The 26,412-nt window shown below is 38.1% G+C and overlaps 1 protein-coding gene across 4 annotated transcripts in view; it reads right to left on the bottom strand.

Moving 5' to 3' along the window:
• LOC111864420 overlaps window positions 1-26,412 on the bottom strand; it is a 724,828-nt gene that overhangs the window by 122,585 nt on the left and 575,831 nt on the right. For 3 of the 4 annotated variants that reach the window (XR_004513020.1, XR_004513019.1, XR_004513021.1), the window contains exons 1-3: window positions 18,935-19,073; window positions 2,761-2,899; window positions 928-1,107 (exon numbers count right to left, since the gene is read on the bottom strand). The gene's annotated coding sequence lies outside the window, so the exon portion shown is untranslated. Of the gene's footprint in view, window positions 1-927; window positions 1,144-2,760; window positions 2,900-18,934; window positions 19,078-26,412 lie in introns of those variants that run through there. The other variant, XM_033751420.1, reaches the window with a different exon arrangement.

The following is a 26,412-nucleotide window of genomic DNA, read 5'->3' as shown; positions in this document are numbered from 1 at the left end:
AAAATCGAAGGCTTCTCATTTCAAGGTAATATTTATAATATATTAATATATACTGATTAATCTAAATCTGATGACTATTTTGTACGTGTTAAAAAGAAAAACAGAAAGAATTAAACAGTTCAGTTGACAGATTAGGTTGATATGCGCAAAGTAAGAAAATAAAAATAAATTTAAATTATAAGCAGAGAGAAACGGACGCAAGAAAATAGAAACCAATTACATTACACAATCGGGGCTTCATACCATTTGGCTTTCTTAAATGTAGGTCTAAATGTTAGACGCTATGATAATCTTGTCTCTGTAATAGTGTTTAAGCCTAAAGTTATATTCTGAATTAAAATTTACGATAGATAAATTATGTGTCTGTATTAGTGAGTAATAATCTAGTTGAGAAATAATGTTAGAAGAATATATCACGCCATGAAAATAAGCGATAAAATCGAAGTAGAATTTAATGATCGATATGAGCCCGCTTCGTGAGAAGATGTGAGGATGTGCCCTTCTACCGCCTTCATCTAATAACGATGCGCGGATCTCTCTATTTTTAATTATTTCCGCGCAGGATCATTGGGCGGTACAACGGCTAAGAACTATTTTCTTCGCGCAGTCTTAAGTCGAAGAATAAGAAAAACTGTAAGAAACTTAGTAAAACTGTTTATCTGATGCCATATTATGGCGATGATAGAAGCAAAGGCGTATTCAGTGGCGGTTATATGTAGCTGGCAGTCTAATCAATATCCGGTGTCTAAGTTGCTTGTACATCCACCTGGGAGTAGCCCATGCATTGTCTCTAGCAGCGTCTGGATGCGCGCACGGATACACAGCACAGAGTGTGGAGGAGGAGGAGAAGGATATGAGGAGAGGCTAGATCAAGTAGCAAGATGAGCTTTCCGCAAACCTAATCATCATATTGATCCTTGTACTCACCTGACGGCTGGCCGGGATTTCTCTCTTCCTCCCAGGGTTGATGGAAGGGGGGTTTTCCAGAAAGTTTCCTCGGTCTTGACAGCTTCCTCGTCAACATACGCGCCTGCTGCCACAGCCGCCGACCGGACCACATCCAACTCTCTGGACACTGGTGAAACTTGGTCGAATGTACCGCTACACCTGATGGTTCAATAACAGCCCATTCCACTACCAAACCTACATACATACAACACTCCACACAATTTGTGTTGGTGGCAGTAGGCGGACAGGGGGGTGGGTGGGCAGGGGGAGGGGCGAATGGCTCACATTGGTGACAGACTTCGGTCATTGATTGTATTGTTATCACGTGGCTGGGGAGGGAGGAGGGTGGGTTCGGGAATTGCCTCGGCACCGCCTGCCTCTATGTGTATATATGTGTGTATGTGTGTTTTTAAGCCTGAAATATTGGATATAAACAGTGATTCCAGCAGGGGGGGGGGAGGCAGAGAGAGAGAGAGAGAGAGAGAGAGCGCTTAGCGGTACAGGGTCAATATGATCAACGAAAACTCTTCCTCAGTGGTCTTAAGTGACTCTCTAGGTTCATAGACAGACAAAAAATAAAACAAGGTGAGACCGTAAAGAGTCATCCCTGAAGCAAAGAGCGGGTCAAATGTTGACGAGAGCGCTCTCATAAAAGTACACCATGGTCCTGTTTCACAGGGTCTGATCACGCGAGTTCAGCTTCAGAGCTGGTATCCGAAGTTTCACGGAAATGTTAACATCACACAAATTAATTCTTTTGTAGGATGCGAGATCTGTGTTGCTGGTGGGCGAATCTCGACACAAAGGGGTCCCTCTGCAAATAATATTTCGATAATTAAATATCAGGCAACATCTAATTTGGAAGCGAAATATTTCACCTTCTCTCCCTAACTTTTTTTTGTTTGTAATTAAGTATGAAACAAGACATTTCTTCAGCTGTGAATAGATGTAGTCAATTCTAAACTATGACTACCACATAATGAATTTTGTCGAAACTTAAGTACCTATGAACATTCAGGTATTATCAAACAAAATATTTTAACAATTTAAATTCTATCATCTATGTAATGTTTAAAACTTTATTCATACCTCATAGAAAACACAAAGTGTCTCCATTACAATTATGATTTTGTTGATGCTGTTCAAGGAAATACTTTGTAAGATCTGAGGCTTTCACGGCGGTGACTATGAAGAAAACAGTCCTCTGGGATTTGGCACCGTGTATATGTGGTGTTAACCGACGTTTCGGAGGAACGTATCGCCTCCATCTTCAGGGTAGAAGGAAAAATATAAGAAATTCGCAAGCGAAGAGACCGTGAGAACCGGTAAAATCAGACTGCTTTTACCGGTTCTCAGGTCTCTTCGCTTGCGGATTTCTTATATTTTTCCTTCTACCCTGAAGATGGAGGCGATACGTTCCTCCGAAACGTCGGTTAACACCACATATACACGGTGCGAAATCCCAGAAGACTGTTTTCTTCAAGGAAATGCTTGTTTTTATACTGAAATTAAAATAAAGAATAAGTACATTGTGTGGGTAAAACACAGTTTTTATCTGTTAAAGCAGCTGCCAGGCTTGGACCTAAATGTAGCGACCATTGTACTTTAAAGGGTTAATATGTCTGCCTAAGTTAGCAGGCCACATCGTAAAATATTTATTCAGCAACATTAATTGAGTCACGGAAGGAAATACGAGCTAAACCTATGAAGCTGCAGAACCAAACGATGCCATCTATTTCTTGCGAGGTTTTCAGTTCAAATATAATATGTTCTATTTGTGTAAAATATAGAAATAATAACTAGCCAACTCACATAGCAACGATAATGAACGTCAAGGTGATGAAACGCAGGAAGACGACACTGTCCGGTAGGAGCAGCGTATATTCTGCAACGGATAGATGTCAAATCCAGGAAAAATGAGTAAAGCTGTGGTCCTGATCCAAATCACTTCCTGTAACACAGAGAAGAGTAAGTAAATCAAAATGAACTTGAATCTTCGTTCAGTGATATTTAATTGACGTAAAAACACTTCAGTTATAGAGGCTTTGGAAACAGATAAGGGGATTGGGCTCGCTTGCTGTTTGCAGTCACTACTGCTTGAAGTGTTTCCTACAACGGCATGAACTTTTTTTCCTTTTGCTAATTGATTAGTTTCCTCAGGGCCAAATTGGAAGTCCAGCGAGCAATGGGACAGTATTGAATGAAGATATAATTGAGCCCTGGTCTTAAGACAAATTCGCGCATTTTCTGTATCATATTGCGCTCTCAAAGCGTGACAAAAGATGGCTTTCTATAAGTCTCTTGTCATGTTCTTGTATATATATATATATATCCCCCCCTTGGCACTACAGCCCCAGTGGGCCTAGGCCTACCTCCATGAACTTCTCCGTTCACTTCGGTTTTTCTAGATCTTAGACATACGGTAGGATTCCTTGGGCGGGTGATCAGCTCGTCGCAAAGCATCTACCTGTACACAAACACAGAAAAACGCAGACTAACATTCATGCCCTGAGTGGGATTCGAACCCACGTTCCCGGCTTCCGAGCTAGTGAAGACAGCGCAAGCCTTAGACCGCTCGGCTACCGTGACCGGCCATATATATGAATAGATCCTAAGGGGTTCTGACTGTGGTGTATAATACACAGAATTACTGGGTTCTGCGGTTTTTTTTTCCATCATCCGGTGTTCTAGAGAACAGGAAACATGACTAGCGGTGGATACTACATGTCTTCGCAAATGTTGCTCCATTTCTTTGCATTGGTGCTCATGCCTTTGGTTTTGTTGGCTTGGTTTGTACCATAAATTTCTACCTCCTTTTCTAGCCCAGTTCCACGCATGTGCCTGCTTTATCACAACTTTTATTGAGTATTTTCTTGTTATCTCCCGCTTAATTAGCCTGGTCTCAAGCGATTAAATAGCCGTGAAAATATAACAAGGGTTGTCCAGTGGTTGAGATTAGCTCTTTCTAAGGGGCCCATCTGAGTAGGTGTCTTCTCCCCCTTCACCTGAGGACGGAAACAGATCCAGTTTCCGAAACGTCATGTTGTCTGTTCACTACAATACCGGACGATGGAAGAAGTCCAAAATCTCAGTAATTCTGAGTGGATACAGGTAAGTATTTATTACCCTTTATCTCCACGGTTTCATAAATAAATATGATTAATATGCATATTATATATGCATATTAAGCATATATATATGCATAAATATGCTTAATGACAGATGCGGATAGCCTAAGGAAAATCCAAATTAAATAGGCTTATACTTTTTTTTTTCCTTGGCACTACAACCCCAGTGGACCAAGGCCTACCTCCATGAACTCCGTTCACTTCGGTTTTTCTAGATCTTACACATTCGGTAGGACTCGTTGGGCGGGTGATCAGCTCGTCGCAAGGCCTCTACCTGTACACAAACTGAGAAAACCCACAGAAATATTTATGCCCTGAGTGGGATTCGAACCAACGATCTCTGCTTTCGAGCGAGCGAAGACAGTGCATGCCTTAGACCACTCGGCTACCGTGACCGGCAGGCCTATACTTCACATAATATTCAATAATAAAAAATATATTTTTCAAGGTATTCTAAATAATAGCTCAGTTGGTATAGCGACTAGCTACGGGCTGGGCGAATGAGGGGTCGGAGTTCAAGTATCGTAGGGTCAAGAATTTTTTCTTCTCTATGTCGTCCAGACCTGCTCTGGGGTCCACCCAGCCTCCTACAAAATGGGTAACGGGGGTTCTTTCCCGAAGGTAAAGCGGCCGGGGCGTGAAGCTAACCACTCACCTCCAATTAGTGCCGAGGTCAAGAAAATGTGGATCTATACATCCACTGACCTATAAGCCTTCATGGCGTAGTGCTTCATTAGTTAAGCACAGGGACAAATTTACCTTTCTACCTTCTAAATAATCAATGTACGAGTATTTTCACAAAAATTATGACAGCTGAAAAATGAAAAAAGTATTGCTGGAAGATAACGCTACCGGTGTAACTAGCAATACCTAGACGAGGCGCGTGTAGCACCTAGCGGCTCACTGCATACCATAACCTCAGGCATCACCAGTATGGCTGTACTGTAGAAGTGGAAGGAGCTTAACGTTTGGGCCTACAGAGGCAACGTTCACACTTATTTCGACTTTGAGTTCTCGTGGTAATGAATACTAAGTCTACTGTGTTTTAGGCTGTGTTTGGAATGGATCTTGTGGACATTTACCTAATGTTTCGGAGATAATTTTTGTTTCTGTTTTCAGGATATCAGACGAAGCTACGTAAGAAAATGAGGACGAAAATAGGGGCTAAGATCGATGCGATACTAAAGATGGAAAAATCTGGTTCTTTCGAAATGCAGGTAAATACCTCTAAGATTACAAAAGTTCACATATCAGAAAAAGTGTGGATAGATTTTATTTCTAACAATTATTCAGAAGAGATGGGAGAAGGTATTTATAGGTCGGTTGTTATTATTTATTTCCTTAAAAGTTGTATCCGATATTAGATAATTATATTATTCTTATTACTTGATCAGTTAATTTTAGTGTAAACGATTAGAAAATTATAAAGGAAACGTATAATTTAATTATAATTTTAAAAGTCTCATATCTACAAACAATATATTGGAATATTACATTACAGTAGTATTGTAGTGTGTAGACGGCCGCTAGATGGACAGATATACCAGTGTCGTTTCTGGGCAACGGCTAGGTAAACACGTTCCCACGAAACAAACACAATGCCCGTTGCTAACCAAAATATTCTCAATTATTCAACAGTTGGTCTCCAGCAAAAGAACAGCTTCGTTTTCTACGTGTTCCGTGCCAAGTGGTTATATGCGGGACAAGGTCAGAGCTTAGTTCTTGCCGGGAGTCTGAAGAAAAGAGTCAGCGACAGTTGCAGGTGTGCTCATTTGATAGTCAAGGGGAGAAGAGAAGACTAGAAGGTTGTTGTGAAAAGGCAGCGAGTCAGTTCTAAGGTAGGCAGACATTTGGAATGGGGCCGCCCTTCAGACAGGACTTCGGCATGGAAGCAGCATGGCAGCCATTGTTAGAAGCCGTTACCAGGAAATGTCTAGTGAAGACACTGCAGGATGGAAAATACTTGGCCTGTGTTGGAGAGCTTTGTAAATCGTAGAAATCAACGATAACACCTATTATAGTTATTTGTAGTTACGACCTAGTGGCCAATACATCAAATTATCCAAAACCCAGTCCATAGTCTCACATATATTATGTGACAGTATATACAGTGGATCCTCCATATAACGTGAATTCGGTTCTGGCTTGGTGGTACTCATATCCCTCAGTAAGGTTATATACGAATATAGTTTATATTGCACAAATTTCTATAAAAATTTTGGTTACTTTTTCATACCGGTCTGCGACATTCCTTGCTAGAGCCTGTGGGTGCTAATGTGAGTCGGAAATTTACTTTGAATTTTATATATTTTCGTCAATGGTTTAATTTATGTAATACCAGGTAATTTCAAATTAGATTAATATCAGTTCGACGTATAACAAAAATACTTATGCTGTCCCCCCAACACCGAAGCTCAATAATACTCGTATATAATACTAGAATAACCCAATCCAAAGGAATCCACAGTCCTTAAGAGTCAGTTTGTAAATTTTAACAAAACACAATTGGTATTTAATGAACTAAATTATGGCTTATTTATCAAAATAATATCACATAAGACATTACACATATTTTGTTTTTCTATGTAAAGTAACTGAAGAAAAATTTAGGTAGGTTCTGTGTTTCACCATCCTGTAGGGATGGTATCCTGTAGGATACATTTCGGGAACACTACCTATCAGATCACAGGTGCTTAAACTTCTTTGCTTAAGATATACTGAAGAAATTCCAAATTAAAAACGTTAGGCCTATATAACATAATCAGCCAACATTTATTTCAGGAGTTGTTCGTTAAGGATAGTCTTATATTCGTAATTTTCCCTTCAGATATTCAAAAGATATTTAGCGCAGTATAGCAGTTACAAAAATTAGTGAGACTCTAAAGTGTAAGAATAAATTGTCGTTCAAGACAGAGTAATTAGGCTTACGTGACGTACAGGCCTGGGATTCATGGTGTGGTACTTTGTTGCAAAAAAGAGAATTTTAATAGCTCATACATACATACAGATTACGAAAGTCACTAATTATGTTAATAATTAAACCATTAAACATTGATCCGAAATGCAACCACGCAGACGGATTGGGGTTTATTGACCCATAATAAAAGTTTCTACGGCCTATTTATTTCTTTCCTTGTGGAAAATAAATATTTTTATTTAAATTTCGCTAAAAATTTTTTCTCAAAAATAGACCTATACGTTACAATGGAGAAGATGAGAACATAAGTTTCATAATTTTCTAAAATATAAGACCAAGAGCAAAAAACTAGAGAGAAGTTGGTAGACCAAAAAATAAATGGTCTGAAAATATGGAGCCCGAAGACACTCAACTAAGAATATTGTTTGTGGATAAATTAATTAATAAACAGGCCGGCGCCGAAAAAAAAATATTGGAAATATATATATTCGTAAAATATTGAAACAGGCCTGCACCGAAGTATTAGGTACCTTATCCTATAGGACCTGCAAGAGACTAGGTTTTCATGGCGGTGAAAATTCATATTGTCTGCCGTGACACCGTTTATTCTGATAAATAAATACCAGCGATTTGTAGCAAAGGATTGCCTTTCTAACACGAAAAGTTGTGCCGTAAATCAGGCGGTTAGCCGCCGGCTTCCCACCGCGCCAGCTCCGGTTCGATCGCCGGTCAAGCCATCTGGAATTTGTAGTGGACGAAACTGCACTGCATCGGTTTTTGTCCGAACACTTCGGCTTTCTTGCCAATTCCGTTTCCACCAAATGCTCGACATTCGTTATTCATCCTAAAATCGACGCTACATAGTCTCGTTACTGTCAGCGTCGTTAAATAACAAACTTGAAATCTATTCTGAAGATATAGGTAGTGTAACAATAATGTCAGATATCTTTTTCTTATTTTGCTATCATCATGAATATTAGGGCCGCGTTATAGCTCAAGCGGTTAGTCGCTGACTTCCCACCGCGGGGGCCCGGGTTCGATCCCGGGTCTTGACAAGTGGGAATTCTGGTGGACAACGTGGCGCTAGGGTAGGTTTTCACCGAGTACTTCGATTTCCCCTGCCAATCTTCATTCCACCAGTTGCTCCACAATCACCCTCACCTATCATCTGGGGCTCGTACAACAGGCCGGAAGAGGCAGCAGTACAAGGGACTTAGTCCCACCCCACTAGCAATAAAAATATCATGAATATTAGGAATTCATAATTTTCATTAGCCCTGTAAAACGCAGTGGTTACTATATGTATGCACCAACTGGTTTAAGATTCCCAGAGCGAATAACGGATATTTTCTTAAAATGATTTAACCGGTTGGCTTTTGCAATGGAAGCACAGCTGGTTTCCTGTGAAGTACGAACTAAATCATCATATATTTCAATGAAATTCATGCTTGAAACGGGTAATACGACGATAAAAACGCATTCATTTGGCCTATTATCGTGTAGAACGTACCTCATTAGGTTACTTACCTACCTCCACTAAAGTTCTTAAGAACGTGAGTAATTAAATACAACAAGAACACAACACTATGTCTAATGATACCTATTTAAGTTTCCAACCTCTGAACAAAGGTCACAGATAAAAGTTATTCGCAAACACCTTTTTTCTTTTTTCCCCCTTGGTACTACAACCCCAGTGGGCCTACGCCTACCTCCATGAACTTCTCTGTTCACTTCGGTTTTTCTAGATTTTACACATACGGTAGGACTCCTTGGGCGAGTGATCAGCTTGTCACAAGGCTTCTATCTGTACACAAACACAGAAAAACGTACACAAACATCCATGCCCTGAGTGGGATTGGAACCCACGATCCCGGCTTCAGAGCGAGCGAAGACGGTGCATGCCCGCAAACAAATTGCAAACGTTAATAGACGAAATAAAAGGGGCGAATAGAGAAAATTCTCTAAAAACTTCTATATGTTTTTGCAAATCACAAAATATTTTGGGCCAATAAAAATGAGGTGGTTGAAATTAAGATGATATTGTGGCATGCAAACACGTTCTTAGGCAACGACCGCGAAAGAAGCAGCTATAAAAGAGCTGTTACTAAGGAACGGATTCGCAAAACAGCAAAAATTTGAAACAACATCAGAGAAAGGGTGTTTTCTATGCGATCCGTGCCGAGAAGTTATAAGCAGGACTGTTGGAGCAATGAGTTAGTTGTGAGACGGTCGCCAGCCGGTAAGAATATGAGCACAGAGGCAGAGAACATTGCTGAGATCCGTCACCAGGCAACGACTGGTGAAGACATATCAGACTGAGAAGACTTTTGTGTGCTGTTTTTACAGTAATTTGTGAAGTGTGTAGAACAGTGGGAGCATAATCCTTATAAGTAGTTAGGTTCTCTAGGAGTATAATAAATCCGCTTATCAATCCAAACTCCTTCTATAGTCAAAACAAACACATGACAATATCTATGGTATATGAAACATAGAAAGAATAAATAAAAGTTCATGACCTAGAAATTTCACGTAAATAAATCACGTAAATAAAAATAGGCAATATTAATTTTGATCTTGGTCAAATATTTTGTGTTTAAAGTGAATTAATATTTTCTGAATTCAGTTTAGTAGCGTGCGTGTATGGGCTAGTTGAAATGAAGGGTTTTGTAAAGTAGGAGCTTGTTGAACGGGTACAGAAATATTACTTTAACGGAGCAACAACGACGTTGTTTACATTCCCTCTAGAACGGACAATACTTTGTAAGACCAGGCAACAACTAAATAATTAACATTAATATTACTACATTTACAACACAAGCCTCAAATAACAGTTTTATACACAAAATATAGAATACGCTAATGTGACCATGGGAACGAAACTAAATCACAAAAACCAACTACTGACTCGATGATATAAAGCATCAATCGAAGAATTTTATTCTTGTTTTATATTAAAACTTTTTTTGATTTATTTCGTTCTTGTCCGTCACACTAACAATTACAAAGACAAAACAATTCCCTTAAGGGTGCTAAGTTTTCAAGTAGTAAAACTTAAAATAGTCACACTGGACGGAGTTGTGTTTTCTTTGTAACTATAACTTTTGTTTTATATAATCTAATTTATTGTATTTTTATGTCAAGTATTTTAATATAATTAATATTATTGTATCCAATTTTATTAATACTGCAGTTCAGTGGTGTATATAGTATGTTAGCCATGTATTTGCCTGATGATGGCTATTAATAGCCGAAATATGTAGCAGAGCCAAGACCAGGAACTGATCTTGATATAGTTGTGTTGTGACGGCCTTAATCAAGAAGTTATATATTGTAACACAGCAGGATGCACGAAATGAATAATATGAGAGGATAATGAGAAATAGGCCTATAGGAGAGATAAAATGAAAAGAATTAAGGAGAGTAAAATGCCGAAGAGAGCAAAAAAATATATAGACCTCTGTAAAAAAAATTGTTAGAACTAAAAGTAGATGGTTGCATCAGCAATGAGACTCGGAAGACGGCTCAGCAGCTTAAATTTTGAGATTGTAGAGGAAAGTAAGCTATGGGGTAACAGTAGTTATCTGATATTAGGCATAAGTTATATTTAAAATCACCTAATTTCGTTATACATTCGACCTAAATTACCTGTCTTTGTTCTAACCTCTACTTCTACCTTCCACCTCTAACTTCTACCTTTGTTCTAACCTCTCTCTCCATCGGCGTTTCGTTGAAGAAGTGGTAAAGATACTATCGTCATTTAATTGGTATTATACCATTTCATACACCCTTAACTTCAGTGTTTCAAAGGGGTTAGGGGCTGAAATATTGATTTGAAAAATAATTCTTCTGGTAAAACATCTCTGGGAATATTGTTAATTTTGACGCTACGTTCATGGGTTTGATTGAGAGGGTTCAAGCCGGGGTCTGGTCAAGTGGGATTTGTGGTGGACAAAGTAGAGCTGGGGCAGGTTTTCTCCGAATACTTCGGTTTCCACTCCCAATCTTCATTCCACCAATTGCTCCACAATCACCCTCACCTATCATCTCGGCTAGTGCAAGGGACTTAGTCCCACCCCACTAGCAATAAAAAAGTAATGGGTTCGATTCAAAGTGAATTATAATTTCGTCTATACGAAACTCATTGGGATCATGACAGCAATGATTACATAAATTTCATATGTCTTGTAGTAACCACGGTAAAGAAAGTTGCTTATGAAAGTTGATTTTGATGTAATGTCGGTTAATTTTCATTTGTTTTAATATAAGTTAGTTGTTTATTGAAATAGTTATAAATAAAGTAATCCCGATATGAAATTTGTTCTGAACGTAAAATATAATATTAAGACTTTAGGTCGTTTGTCTTATGCCTTTTCAGTCTTCTGGGCTTGTCTGCGACGTTTAGTAATATGGTTGCCAGTTTATTTGGGTGTGCTGTGACCTTGTCTTTATATTTACGGCTAATGTTTGTTGTTTCTTCCCATACTGTGTGTATGCCTAGATCGGCATGTATCAATCTGTTTGGGACGTACCACGGTGCATTGTGTATGGCCCGAAGTACTTTATTTTGGAATCTCTGCAACATTTCTATGTTGGATGTACTTGCGGTTCCCCATAATGGTGAGCCATAAGTCTAAATAGGCTTCAGTATTGTCTTGTGGAGGAGTTCATATTAGGCCTAACAAATTTTGCAAGATGAGAAAATAAATAATAAACATACTGGTTGAAATTAGTTTAGAATCCAGAAAATTCCAAGATTTAGGCAAAGTGTGTAAGAAGACTGTCAGAGTTACAAATGAAACATGTAAGAGCAAGTACATCATTTCTTTCTGCAGGAGGGGATAATCTTGTTTCATGAGCATTAAACTTTGCATCGCTAGCGATATATTAGTTTTGCTCAAGTTAATATCTGATTGATAAATTTTGCGAAAAGAAGAGAAGAGGAATATTTAACTTTGCAGCAAAATCACTAAATTATGTGCTGAACAACATAACCTTGAGGACTAGCAGAGAACAGAATCAAATGTAAAGAAATAACTTCAGAAAAATGAATGCGACACTGTAAATTGGTTAGGTAACCTTATAACTAGTTATTGTGACACACAATAGCTACTAAACTTATATAGGAACAAGGACTACAGAACCAAAACAAAACCACTACTGAAATAAAATTAAATGGAGTCAAACTGTTCTTGAGGACACAGTGTACAAATAATAAAGTCAAAAAAGTGACTAAATTCTTAGCATTTGATTCATTTTTTAAAGTTATTCATAAAAGAATTTAACTTTGTATTAAAATGATGGGGAACATTCTCATGAATTTCAAATACGGATTCCTTAGAGAAAGACATCAGAATGACAATACAGCCATAGTTACGAACATAGGCTCCACCCTCTTGCTTGAACACCAGTAAATCACTGATTTCTTCCACGTAACAAGAGATGTGTATTTGGAAAGAATAAAATTAGAAAGAAATGTAATTTTTCCAACATTTTTTTGCATTGGTGCTCATCGATATTGTCCTTCAACATTTTGGTTATTTTCTCTAATGAGAAAAATTCTTTTAACGTAGCAGACTTTTAAAAAATGTGCTCCAAATTACTTTGCATTGATAAGAGATAATTCAGCCTTCAGATATTTTAAGATTTAAAACAAATTTTAATATATTAAGTACAATATCATATTATCAATAAGGCTCATCACCGTGAATAATCCGTGTATTTAAATTTAAATGTATAAATTTAATAATATATTTGAGGAATATGTTTTAAGAAACTCAAATAGTAATAAAAAATTAATTCAAGTGGCCTATATAGTATTTTACATCCAATGCATTTGAAATTATCAGGAAATGCCAGAGTAGCCTCCGGATATTTGTTGGGTTATGCACACTTGACCAAGGATAGAATGGTCGTTTCACGCCAGAAGAACTGAAATAATAATTGAATTAATTCTGTTTTCTTGGAAAAGAATATATATATACATATTTACTATTATTGAAAGCAGTCAATAAATATATACAGAGTGATTCATGACTCTGATTCCTTCCTGGAGATCATATTATAATTCGAATTATTGTGAAGAAGAATATCAATATCTAATAGACTCAAATATTACGAACAGAGATATCCTCTAGGAATTTAGAAAAACACACGCCAAAATTTATTTCGGTTACAAATTCTTCCACTGATTGTTAAAAATTGTACAATAAACATAGTAAAAATCCTTAAGGCTTAAAACAACCAATAAATCTATACCTGAAATTCTATTAAATGTTAAGTGAATTATACAGCTGTCAATACAATAAATTCATAAGAAATAAGTATATATTACTGTATTAATATTCGTTTATTATGTACACTTGCTACATGTTTAGATGAGGCTGGATCATCATCAGGCCTACATTCATGGAACATACTACTTGTATTGAATTTTGTTACTAATTTTAATTCAATTTTGACTTTTACTTTTTAACTTCTTATTTTTAATATTTTACAATTTAAGACTAAAATTAAAATGTGATAAAACACAAGAAGNAGTCTTTTTCCTTCGGGATGTTGTTGACGTGTGTTGTCTGTCGGTTGTTGATGTTGCTTGTCTGTGTGTTGCGATGTTTTGTGTGTTGGTGATTTCTTTTTCTACTATAAATGCCTCTGATGATGGCTCCGTGGTGAGCCGAAACATGTAAGGCAGGTGGTGACGAGGTGGAAAACTTATAAAAGTGTCACATTTGACGGAAGGAACTTGATTGTTAACAAGAAGCGTAATGAAATTTATGTTATGACCGCTAATATGGATTCACATCAGCAACACAATTCAACATGAGTAGTGGACTTCACGAATATTTGCCTGTTGATGATCCAGCTGTATCGAAACATGTGGCAAACGTACATAATAAATATTAATGCAGTAATAATTATAATTTTGCCTATGGTACTGTATGAGTGTGAAATTTTGTCTCTGCTATTAAGGCAGAAACATAGACTGAGATTGTTTGAGAACAGGGTGTTGAGGAGAAAATTTTGGCCGAAGAGAGATGAAGTGACGGGAGGTTGGAGAAAACTGCATAATGATGAGGTTCATAACTTGTACTCTTCTCCAAGTATAATTAGAATGAACAAGCCAAGGAGGATAAGGTGGGTAGGGCATGCAGCATGAATGGGAGAGACGAGGAATGCATGTCAGATATTGGTGGGAAAGCCAGAAGGAAAGAAACTACTGTGAAGACCAAGGCGTAGATGGGTGGACAATATTAAAATGGATTTTAGAGAGGTAGAATAGGATGGTATGGATTGGATTTTTCTGGTTCAGGATACGGAGCAATGGATGGCTCTTGTGAACACGGTAATGAACCTTCGGCTTCCATAAAATGCTGGAAATTTCTTGAGTAGCTGCAGAATTGGCGGCTCCTCAAGAAGGACTCAGCTTCATGAGTAAGTACAGTAATAGTTTTTAGTTTTTACGAATTTGTTGTGTTGACGATTATATAATAGTATTATATAGTAATACACAACCAGATGCGAACGATACAGTGAAGTGTGGGGACAACAGTGCGACTGCGCACGGCGGATGGCGGATGATTCGCGTCACAGAACTGAACATCGACCGAATATAAGCGCAAGAAAATAAACTCGGAGGGCTCTGAAGTCTCCAGAGTCGGATGTCGAATATTTTAAGCCTTGGATAGGATGTCTTAAGTTGATTTCGAAGTATAAGTTTGTTAATGTCGTAAGTCGAAACACTCTAACATAGCAACGTCCTGTAAAATACTTGGGATATTAAACAAATATCGGGCCTGTGCATAACACGAGGCATACAGAAGATTCATAGATTCAAACATTTGGATTACAACTTACAACAATAGAGTACAAATGCTGTACCAAAATATTCTACCAGCATTTCAGGAATTGCATGACCGAAACAGGACTCATAGATAAAAGGATATATATATATATATATACATAACTATACTACCGATTGAAATTTATTCTTTAACTGAAAATATAATTCTGTATAATTTGTATAAATGTACATCGTATTTGTGTTCAAGAATGGTACAACAGTTAGGGAGCTTGCAGTTTTCTTATCTCTAAAGCCAATGAGAGAAAAATGAGCTGTGATAAAACAGAAGTCGATAAACATTCTTCAACTAATATCGCCTAATATAATTTATTTCATTGTAAACTGCAAATAAATTATGCGATGTTTGACCCCGCGAAAGTAAAAATGAAAAGCAGAACCTACGCCATAAAATCGTTGTAATTTTTTTTTTTGCGCTTGCGAAACAGAGATAAAACGAAATGACCAGTATTATCGTGAGTGAGTTTAAACCCAGGGAGGTAACAGTATTTTAATATCTGCCGCTTTAGCACGCACAGGTGTTTTAAAACCTCAACAGCCTTGCCGAGTGACTGCATAATGTTTGAGGTCTGTTATTTTTCTTGCTGTTACCATGAAATTTAACTGCCTTCTGTGTCGTGACGCTGTGAAGATTGATAGTTAGATATTGACGTTACGGATGTCATCTGAAAAGTGTCACAGCAGTTGCATATGATAGAACAAAGGCAGCATTAAAGTACTTAACTCAGTAACAAGCCAAATGCTGGGTCGGAATGAAACCTCATATTTAAAGACCGGGAATATGATAATGTACTGCGTAGTCAGGGCTATCGTACACCTCGAGGTGAGGCGACAGATCAGCACGTAGCAATGGTGACATAATAATTAACGGAAAAGAATTTAAGAAACATACAAGAAAACCTGCTCCAATTCCGCGTCTTTCGTCATGAACCTCAGGTTAAGTTAATCGGAATTGAACCCAAGGTTCCGTGGTAAGAAGCTACCGCATAACTGCCTGAGCTATGAAACGGCCCTGATTATTCTGAGAAAGATACTAAACTTCCCCTGCACTCAGTGGTACAAGAACCGAAAGCAACACTAGACAAGCACAACTAAGAGAGCGGCACACTCAATGGGTCAAGAAAACAGCCGCAATATGTAAGATAGGAAGAAAATTGTCCTATAAAATCCTCCTACAGCATCAGAATTCAACGAAATTAATAACAATGACATGCATTAATGAATACTATTCGACCCAGTGCACAGTGCAGTAGCCTCCTTTAAACAAATGTTGCCTGAAGATGGTCCTACGCAGCTGAAATATGTAGCAAAAACACTGGATTTACATATGCTTTAATAATTTTAATGATATTTTAAACATTTATCGAACATTTAGTGAATTAAGTGTGAATTAATGTTGTTAAATTAATATTGTTGCATTATAGACCGAAAACAAGGCTGTAAGTTAAAGTTCAGGCTTACAATTAATATGTTGTTGGACATTATCCATCATCTTGTCTGTTCTTAAAAAAAAGTCATGTTTCTTTAAAAAAACACAACGTTTCGGGGACTGGATTTTGTCGCCGTCTTCAGGTAAAACCTACTCACTTGGGTCCAATAGACTTCTCTGGTGCAAGACCTCATACGTGTATGTGATAGCTTCACTATTTCTTAGCTCTCACAGATGGTTTGTGTTGTGCTTCTTTTATGAACCCCTTCTGAAACTGGCACAGTTGTCCGGCGATAGGGCTTAGTTCTGTCTATTGGACCCAACTGAGTAGGTTTTACCTGAAGGCGGCGACAGAATCCAGTCCCCGAAACGTTGTGTTTTTTAAAAGAAACAGGAGGGTTTTTTAAGAACAGACAAGATGATGGATAATGTCCAGCAATATATTAATTGTAACAATTTACCATCATCACAAACTTTTAGATCCTATTAAAGTTAAGGCTTATTGAATGTTACGTGAGGTACTGAGATCCTACACAAACTCAAATGTAACTCATTATTTAGGAGTAATTAGGTTTCTTAATGCAGCTTCTATAAATGTTCAATGAGTCCGTAGTTACTGTCCCGTTGTCACGTTTCAGTACTTCTTTACTTGAATACTACAACATGTTTTGACCACATGTGATTATCTTCGGACTTAAGCTATATTACATCATATATTGTAATCTATCTATCTATCTATCTATCTATCTATCTATCTATCTATCTATCTATCTATCTGTCTGTCTGTCTGTCTGTCTGTCTGTCTGTCTATCCACCTCTCTGTAACTCTACAGTATTTTATTGAACCTTGGCCGTTTTAACAGTTTCTTAATCCTATACACAGTCAGTAGGACTCCTTGGACGGGGGATCAGCCCGTCGCAAGGCCACTATCTACACACAGAACGTCAGAAACGCAGAGTAAGCGCACACATACGTTCATGCCTTGAGTACCACGCCAACTCACGATTCCAGTGTTCGAGTGAGCGAAGACAGTTCATGCCTCAGACCACGCGCACCCACTGTGATGGGCATTTCGTAAGCTAATCTCACTGTGTTGTCATCTAACAGGCAATTATTACAATTAGAACTAAAATTTGAAATTAAGGAAAATTTTATCAATAAATCTAAGTAATTAATCAATGCAAGGGAATGCTTAAGTATAATATTAATGGAACGTTGTATTTTGAAGGATTAACAGTATGGAGAATATTGATACTATTAGGAATAGCAAGGACTCTAGAAAATCAGCGAATCCTCTTAACGTAATGTTGGAAAGGCACAAAGGCAGCATCAAAATATAAATACACCCAACCAGCAATGGCAAAGCTCAAGATCGCAACATAGCTTGAGTACGGACTCTGTGTATAGATCAGCAGTGAAGCCCATCAAGTGTAGTTAGTTTAAGGGAAATATATAAAACATTTGCTTCCACATGTTTCGGCTATCATCAGAAGACACAATCAGCGCTATAAAGGAACTATAAGTTGTCAGGAACTTAGTGTAGCCCTAGGATCAAGACTAAATTGTCAATATGGTTAAAATGAGTTGCGCATATCTAGAGTAACTGGTTAAACTCGGTTAATATAAGTTAATACTTCTTGTTGAGTAGATAAAAGAAAGTCACTGCAGAGTTAGTGTCAGAAGTTGTAGTTCCTCGTAATGTCCTGCTGTTGCGACGCTGCTGCTGTACGTGGTCGTTCTTGGAACTTAACGATAAGATATTATACTTAACCAACAATAGATACGGAAGACGTCATTATTCACTTTTTCAACTCAGCAAGATTTTTTACTTATTTTAAACGATATTATACGGTAGCACGCCGTAGCTTAGACGCTTGAGGAACTATGCTACAAGCCAGAAGGTCGCGGATTCGATTTCCGATGAGGTCATTGTATTTTTCAATTGACCTAATCCTTCCAGCAGCACTATGATCCTGGGGTCGACTCAGCCTCTAACAGAAATGAATACCAGGGAACTTCCTGGGCACAGAGGGCGACCAGAGCGTAAGGCTGACAATCTTACCGCCATCTGTGAGCTGATTCTCTAGTAATCTGGGAGCCTCGACGTCTCACAGCCACATGTGCCTCCACGGCCTGGTACAGGGATAGTTTAGTTTCTATATGTACAACTTATTTTAAATATATTATATTATATTAAATATATTATTGTTTTATTATCATTTATTTGTTTGTCTGTCTACTTTTCTTCGTTATTGTGTTTTCCCAAGTACTTGACTGTAATTTGTCTATAACTTATAATGTGTTTGTCTACGATAGAATTACTTTCATCTACACTGTGCTCTGTCTCTAACTGGCCTTGCGGTTGTTGACATGGCACATAAATAATAAAGAATTGAATTTAATTGAATATCTTCTTGATTTCTACTTCTGCTGTTAAGTCAATCTATGACGTAATAGTAACAACTGATGATCAGTAAACATGTGTAAAATAGTTCCTACGCCTTCTGATGATAGCCAATAGTGGCAGGAACATTTGAAGGTTTACTTCTATTTTCCCCCCTCAAAGTCGTTTTACTTGATGTGCTTCAGTTAAGTGTCTGTATATGTATTTAAAGTTGTAACGACTCAAAATGTCTCTTGTAAAGGTAAGTACCATGATTTGAAGGCAGGTGTGAACCGGGAAACTTGCTGCAGCTCAGCCGTTGCCGTCAAGCGCTGATGGCTCTGCCCTCAGGAGGATCGCCTTCTGTGTCCACGCAACAGGGGACTGGACGACTCTAACAGTTGATCTTGACTCTGTGGCGAACAATTTTCCTTATATTAATTTTATTAAATAAATTACCTTTATATGATAGGATGAAAAAGTGTAGTCCGGTAAACCACCTGTCCATCAATCCATCCATCCATCCATCCATCTATCGGTCCGTCCGTCTATCTATCTATGGCCTTACAGCCCCTGTGGACCTTGGCCGCTTTCTGAGTTTTTAATCCTATTACAAGGTAAGACTCCTTGGACGGGGGATCAGCCTGTCGCAAGGCAGCTACCTACACACAGAACAACACAAGCATTAGAATAAATGCACACATATATCTATGCCTCGTATGGGATTCGAACCCACGATCCCAGTGTTAGAGCGGGCGAAGACTGTTCATGCTTTAGACCGCACGGTCACTGAGATCGGTTCCGGTAAAATAGACTGAACTACCGTAGAAATTAAAATGAAAAATGTTCACTAGTAAAAGTGATTTTGAGCCTGTGATAAGCATGAAAGTGGTACTATCTCTCAGTGTGTTGTCGCACATTTCTTATGAAACAGCTATTCCATTTATCATCATCAGCATTCAACCAGCAGCCTAGTATAACCATAACGCTATAGGCCTCTTATATCTGAGTGGTAAAAGAGGAACTACGATGCAAGAAAGCAATTACAAAATTAATGAAATAGAAAAGAGGATGACAAAAAAGTGACATAACTACCTAGCAAGGATGTCTTCCAAGTATTTTCTATGGTAAGCATCTTTTTATCATCTTAGTAGAAGAGGTGACACTGGACGACCAAGAAACTTTGGCACAATTTATTTAGTCTTGGAACGTGTCATGAATCAACCCTTGAATTTTAGGAGGAAGAAGAAGAAGACGCACAGATGAATAGAATTTTTATCTCCCACAAACTGTAACTACGGATAAGGATTTTTCACTTTTAAGCTTGCACTCAACTGTTGCTTTGAGATCACTGATATAATGTTCAACTGCACATTATTATGATGGTCTGATGGCAGTGAAGAAAGGAATGTTATATATATTATAAACAGGTTTTGCCGAAAATACAATAGTTTATCTATATAGCAGCGTCATGCTATTTTATAACGCGTAGTATCTTAATATAAATACGGTATTCATCCAAGAACTTCTCAATTTTGAAGTTATATTTTCATATTGAACATTTTCTTTTGAAGTATCAATTGGTTTATACTCTCCTTGATACTAGTGTCATCTGTGGATAAGGGACAGAAGGCTTTGAGTACTTGTTTTGAAAGGTACTCCCTCTACCATTTACCACTCATCTCTCATTTCTGGTCCATACTAGGTCCTACTGAGTACATCCATTTCGCTAAAGTTAATTCATTTCATTAGTAAACTGAGTCCGTACGTCGCATGGTCTGTCATGGATAATATAATTTTACTGTTGAGAATAAAATATGAAAGGAAAAATAAATGATCTTGTAGATTTGTATCGTGTTTGTGGTGTTTAGAAATAAGAATTGAGAAATAACCGTCACATAAACAAATGTTTTTATTAATAGACTCACAACATATTTCGCCCCAGATAGGCCATCATCAGGTGGCTCTTGAAGAAAATAGAAGGACTGATGGAATTCATATACCATTTACCACTCATCTCTCATTTCTGGTCCATACTAGGTCCTACTGAGTACATCCATTTCGCTAAAGTTAATTCATTTCATTAGTAAACTGAGTCCGTACGTCGCATGGTCTGTCATGGATAATATAATTTTACTGTTGAGAATAAAATATGAAAGGAAAAATAAATGATCTTGTAGATTTGTATCGTGTTTGTGGTGTTTAGAAATAAGAATTGAGAAATAACCGTCACATAAACAAATGTTTTTATTAATAGACTCACAACATATTTCGCCCCAGATAGGCCATCATCAGGTGGCTCTTGAAGAAAATAGAAGGACTGATGGAATTCATATAAAACTACAAAATCTAATAAAATTTGAAAATCTGTTACTTAAATTAGTTTGCATCCTACTTAATACAATATACTTTCATGCGACTGAGTAACTAGAGACGGGGTTTGGATTGGTAATTGGATTTATTGAACACTTACAGATCCTAACTACAAGTAACTACAGAGCTATCGCTGAGTAACGCACTCAGCAGTTCACTACATCACGTAGTATGTCTTCTTGGTCAGTTGTGTTCTTATCCGTCGTTGTCTGGTAACGGCTTCCAGCATTGTAGATCCCTCAACTTCTGTGTTCACGGCTTCAAGTCCTCGCTGGTTGTCACTGCGCCTCCCGAGCTGAACTAACTGCTTTCCAATTGCCGAAATCTCAATTAAGTCAATCACTCACTCACCAAATTCTCGCTCCGCTCCACTGCATTGCACTGCACTAACTGCCTCAACTCGGTCGATCGGTCGGTCGGTCGGGTGGTAGACTCAGAGAGGACCACATAGAAAACACTGCTTCCAACAGTACTTCTACTGTTGCACTGGGTTGCTGTCTAGGAACGGCTCCAATACTCTTTCGAGTAATTTACCTAGCAAATTTTCGAAATTATGGTAGCGTTGCAGTTTTATGAACGCCTCTGTGATCTAGTGGTCCGAGTTCCTGGCTACAGAACAAGAGGTCACGGGTTCGATTCCCGGTCCCGCCAGATTTTCTGGGTCCGGAACGGTATCCACTCAACCTCGTGAGGATAATTGAGGAACTATTTCAAGGAAATAGCGGCTCCGGTCTACAAAACCGAAATTAACGGCCTTGGAGATCCGTTTCGCTGACCACGTGACACCTTATATCCGCAAAAGTTGGCACTAATATCACCGGCAAGCGGCTATCGCTCGATCGGTATAGTTCGCTTGCGGACTGCAGGTCACGGAACTGTAGTTCCATATGAATTCCTCTATCATTTGTATATTCCTCATGAATCTCCTGATGATGGCCCATCTTGACAGAAATATGTTGTGGGTGTATTAATAAAATCATTTGTTTGCGTGACAGTAACCCTCCATTTTTATTTGTAAGTTAATGCATTTAATTGCAGGTTCTGGAGAATACTACTTAGAAAAATATAAGTTTTATAAATCTATGACTATCCGACCATTAACATACAGCACTAAATTCTGAAAAATAACACAGAAACGAGAGCAAAGAATAGGAACTGCAGAGATGAAACTTCTCAGAAATGATGTTGGATATTATTGATAAAAGACAACAAAGCAGGATTCCAATGGTTACGAAGGAACTGAATGTATTGAAGCAAATGGTAATTTAGGTTATAATACCGTCAAATTAGGATAAAAGTCACAAGTTTAGGAAGAACTTACATATTCCATCTTCAGGGTCTGAAAGTCAAGGAAGATAACAGAAGAGCTGGTGGAAAACAAAATCTAACATTAAACTTGTATGATTTAAATTTCTCATCTTCCAGCCAGCCGTCCGCTTCTGCTCCTTTCTTTTTTTGCCTATTCTTCTATCCTGAATATGGAGGCGATAAGTTCTTCCGAAACGTCGGGCTGCCTTCGAAGCAAAATGACGTTGCATGCAAATAGAACGTGCTCGTCATAATCGCCGCTGTGAAAAAGTCAAGTCCAGTGAAACTAACTCCACGAAGGGTAGCCCTTCTCAAGAAGCTGCTCTCTCAAAAACTTCCCAGCATTTTATGGAACCCGAAGGCTCATTACTGTGTGCAAAAGAGCCCTCCACTGGTCCCTATTCTAAGCCAAATCAATCTAGTCCACACCACCCTATTATTCCTCTCTTAGATCCAGTTTTAATATCCACCAATTTACGTCTTGGTCTTCCTAGTGATATTTTTTTTTCCGGATTTCCCACCAATATACTATATATTTTCCTCTTCTCCCTCATCCATGCTACATGCTCTGCCATATCCAAATCAACTTTTTAAAATTAAATATTAAAGTTAAAGTTAACGGAAACGACAGGACACGCCGTATGTACCTCACCGAGTGTAAAGACAGAAAACTGTTTCAGGCTTGTTGGGCCTTGGAAGGTCTTGTCTACAGGTTGGGTGGCTTCAACGGATTTGAAGGCACAGATCATAACTTGGTGATGATACTGAATCATTGCGACCTACTTATGTTGTACACTCCCATTACTTGAGGTATATAAAAGGAGGGCAGTGACTGCCTTAGTCGCATTCAGTCTCCAAGTCCCTCTCTTGAGATTAAAGGGAAAAATACCAATGAATATAGAAGATAAAAATTCATTTTGGATTCTGAAACGATGAAGGAAATTATATGATGGTACTCGTTTTAAAGGATATATATCTCATATACTTGAACATGAAACTATATGAGGTACGTCAACTACTGCCCGGCATGCATGGATCAAGACGATAATCTATTTAGAAACCCAAAATTTCAAATATTTGCGAGATAACGTGTTACCCTGGCTGAGGTATTTCTTGGCATTCTTCAGACATTCTTGACAAAATTAGGGATAGTGCATAAATTAATCCAAAACCGTTTCATTCACATCTTCCCAATTTCATTATTCACTTATAAACCTAATAAAACAAGAACAAAGTCCGTGACGTGCAGTCCGCAAGCGAACTATACCGAGTGAGCGACCGTCGCTTGTCGGCGAAGTTAGTGCCAACTTTTGCGGATAGACGGTGTCACGTGGTCGGCACAACAGATCCCCACGGCCGTTAATTTCGGTTTTCTACACCGGAGTCGTTATTTCTTTGAAACAGCTCTTCAATTATCCTCAAGAGTCTGAGTGGACCCCGTTCCAGACACACTACTTCTCAGAAAATCTAGTAGCGCCAGGAATCGAACCCGGGACATCTGGAACTATTGGCAGGAACTCTGATCGCTAGACTACATAGGCGATAGTCTTATAAACCTACTGTTAGACGGAAATTACAGCGTCGTAAAACAATAAATACATATCACAATTAAGGTCCTTAGGGAGATGACTATGAAAGATACGGACTTTTGGTTTTGAACTCCGTGTATATAGGAGAGAGGCAGACTTTTTGTAGGAATATATTGTTTCTATTTTCAGGGTCGAAAAATAAGCCAAGAGAAGGACTACCAGAAAATGGCTGAAAGTTCAGGTTCTGGTTCTTTTCTTTGCTTATTTTTCAAGACGATAGGTTCCTCCGAAACAGCGGATTCTCTCCAAACTACGAGGGGTCATAAACGAAAATAATTTTTTCTTCAGTAAACATATAAATATGCAAACAAACCAAATAAATGTTAAAAAATGTATATTTACAAATAAATTTTGTAACTGACGGCTGTGCAAATTATTTTAATTGAAAATTTTAGATAGATTTATAAAAGAATCTTGAATGGTATAAAACAAATGTTTCTCCGAGTTACTGATAATGGGACAGTTCCGTAAGTGTGGGGTATCAGCAGCATAGGAAATGTCAGGTACAAGACCTTGCATATGGACACCAGACCCTTACTCTTTAGTTTTACTTACGTAACATTAAAATAACTCCAATTTATGAGATGTCTGTGATTTATACAACAGTGACTGTGGTCAATACTGTCATCTAGAACAGCGTCGTGTGATTTTACAGAGAAGTGGCTTCCTACCCTGAAGATGGAGGCAAAAATTTATCCGAAATTTTGGTACTCGTCTAAAAAATTAACATAGAACCCAGGGTGGTCAAGTTTGTAAAGGATATTACGTAATTTTACATTATCTGAGGTTCTCAGAGCTGTGGTTATGAAGAGTTCTGTCCTCTAGGGTAAGACATGGAGTATTTCTCTGAAAATCAACCGATCTTTCGGAGGAACACGTCACTTGCTTCTTCAGGGCCGAAACCAAGAAAGAAGCAAAGATGAAACAGATTACACGGTGTTATATCACAGAAGATATAACTTCTTATATCAGTGTTTTCTTTAGTTGGAGATGATACAAGAGTGAACAAGTACACTTTAGAATAGAGGAATGATAGGAGAATATTAAAAAATGATTTCTATTACAAGAATTACACCTTGCTGGTCTCGCGAGCAAGGTCACTCTTGATTTCGGGCCCATTTGGCACCCATCACCATATTTTTATGTCTCTCGGCGGCTCAGCACAGCGGTAAATGTGTGCGCCTCTGTTACAAGATAAAGGAATTCCGTGTTCTGTCCACAGGATATATTTATGGGCTTTATACGCCCCTAAAGAGCAGAACCCATGGTTCTTCTTGATAAAGAAGCAGTGTTTTCTGTGCACGAGGAAATTAATATTTCAATATTATTTAAAAAGTTTAATAAAAATACGTGTTATATCTGTTTCTCTTATAATTGGATTATTCCCTTTCAAGACGAATGGTAACTTCTACCTATATTTACCATGTGTGTCACACAGCAGACATTAACTTATATATGGTAAAGTTCTCTTGACAGTAGGCTCACAGATGGCGGTGAGATTGTCAGCCTTAGCGCCGGCAGCAATTTACCTTCTAGGAAGATTCCTGCCACTCATTTCTGTTCGAGTCCAAGTCGATCTCAGGGTCATAGTGCGGCTGGAAGGATTAAGTGAATTGAAGAATCCAATGACCTCATTAGGAATCGAACCGCGACATTCCAGCTTGTAGCATAGTGCCTTAAAAACTACGCTATATCGTGCCCCCTTCAAACACTGATAGCATCATTAAATGTCCCATAAATAAATGTAAAAAATGACAAAATATCGTGCATTACTCTGTGGCTAATTTGTACCACAAGAGTTTCAGTCAGGTAGGAGCACTGCAACTCTATGAGAAAAAAGTGGATTAATACTTGGATGCTGAAGTTACGGGAAAATTTCTGCACACAACAGGTTTTCCACGAAGACATATTTCAGTGCATAAGTACTGCCTGTTGTTGGGCACATTTACTTTAATTATCTTAAAATATTAAAATTAATTTCACTGCAAATTAAATAGACATTTAAAGCCCGGTGGATAATATATACAACTCGCTCAACAATAAATTATTGTGAATATCATAAAAGGTATACGAGACAAACACCGTCTTAAGTGTAACAATTTAATTGTAGTTCTTTCTTCTTTCCCTCCTCCACACTACATGTTTCGGCCCTGAATGGCCATCATCAGGTGTGTATTCTTACGTAGCTGCTACACTGCCCGTAGTTTAAAATTTAAAATCACCAGTATTTCTAATTGTATGTATACAATCTTTGTTAACCTACACGCGTTAATTTGATTTCTAAAATTGGCACTTTTTTAAACTTTAATTCAAGTTAAAATGTCTATAAAATTTCTGTTCTTTTCCTTTTTCCAAATTTTTTAAAAATTTAAAATTCTCAGGGTACACGCCCTATGTCTATAGTGCTGTAGCGGCCACTTCTGGTTTTATCGCTGTTCAGGTATTGTTCTGTGTAGGCTCTCTGTGTGTGTGTCGCTG

This window comes from Cryptotermes secundus, unplaced genomic scaffold (assembly GCF_002891405.2).
Source record: "Cryptotermes secundus unplaced genomic scaffold, Csec_1.0 scaffold511, whole genome shotgun sequence".
Classification (NCBI taxonomy): Eukaryota; Metazoa; Arthropoda; class Insecta; order Blattodea; family Kalotermitidae; genus Cryptotermes; species Cryptotermes secundus.
This window is presented reverse-complemented; position numbering and strand designations above follow the sequence as displayed.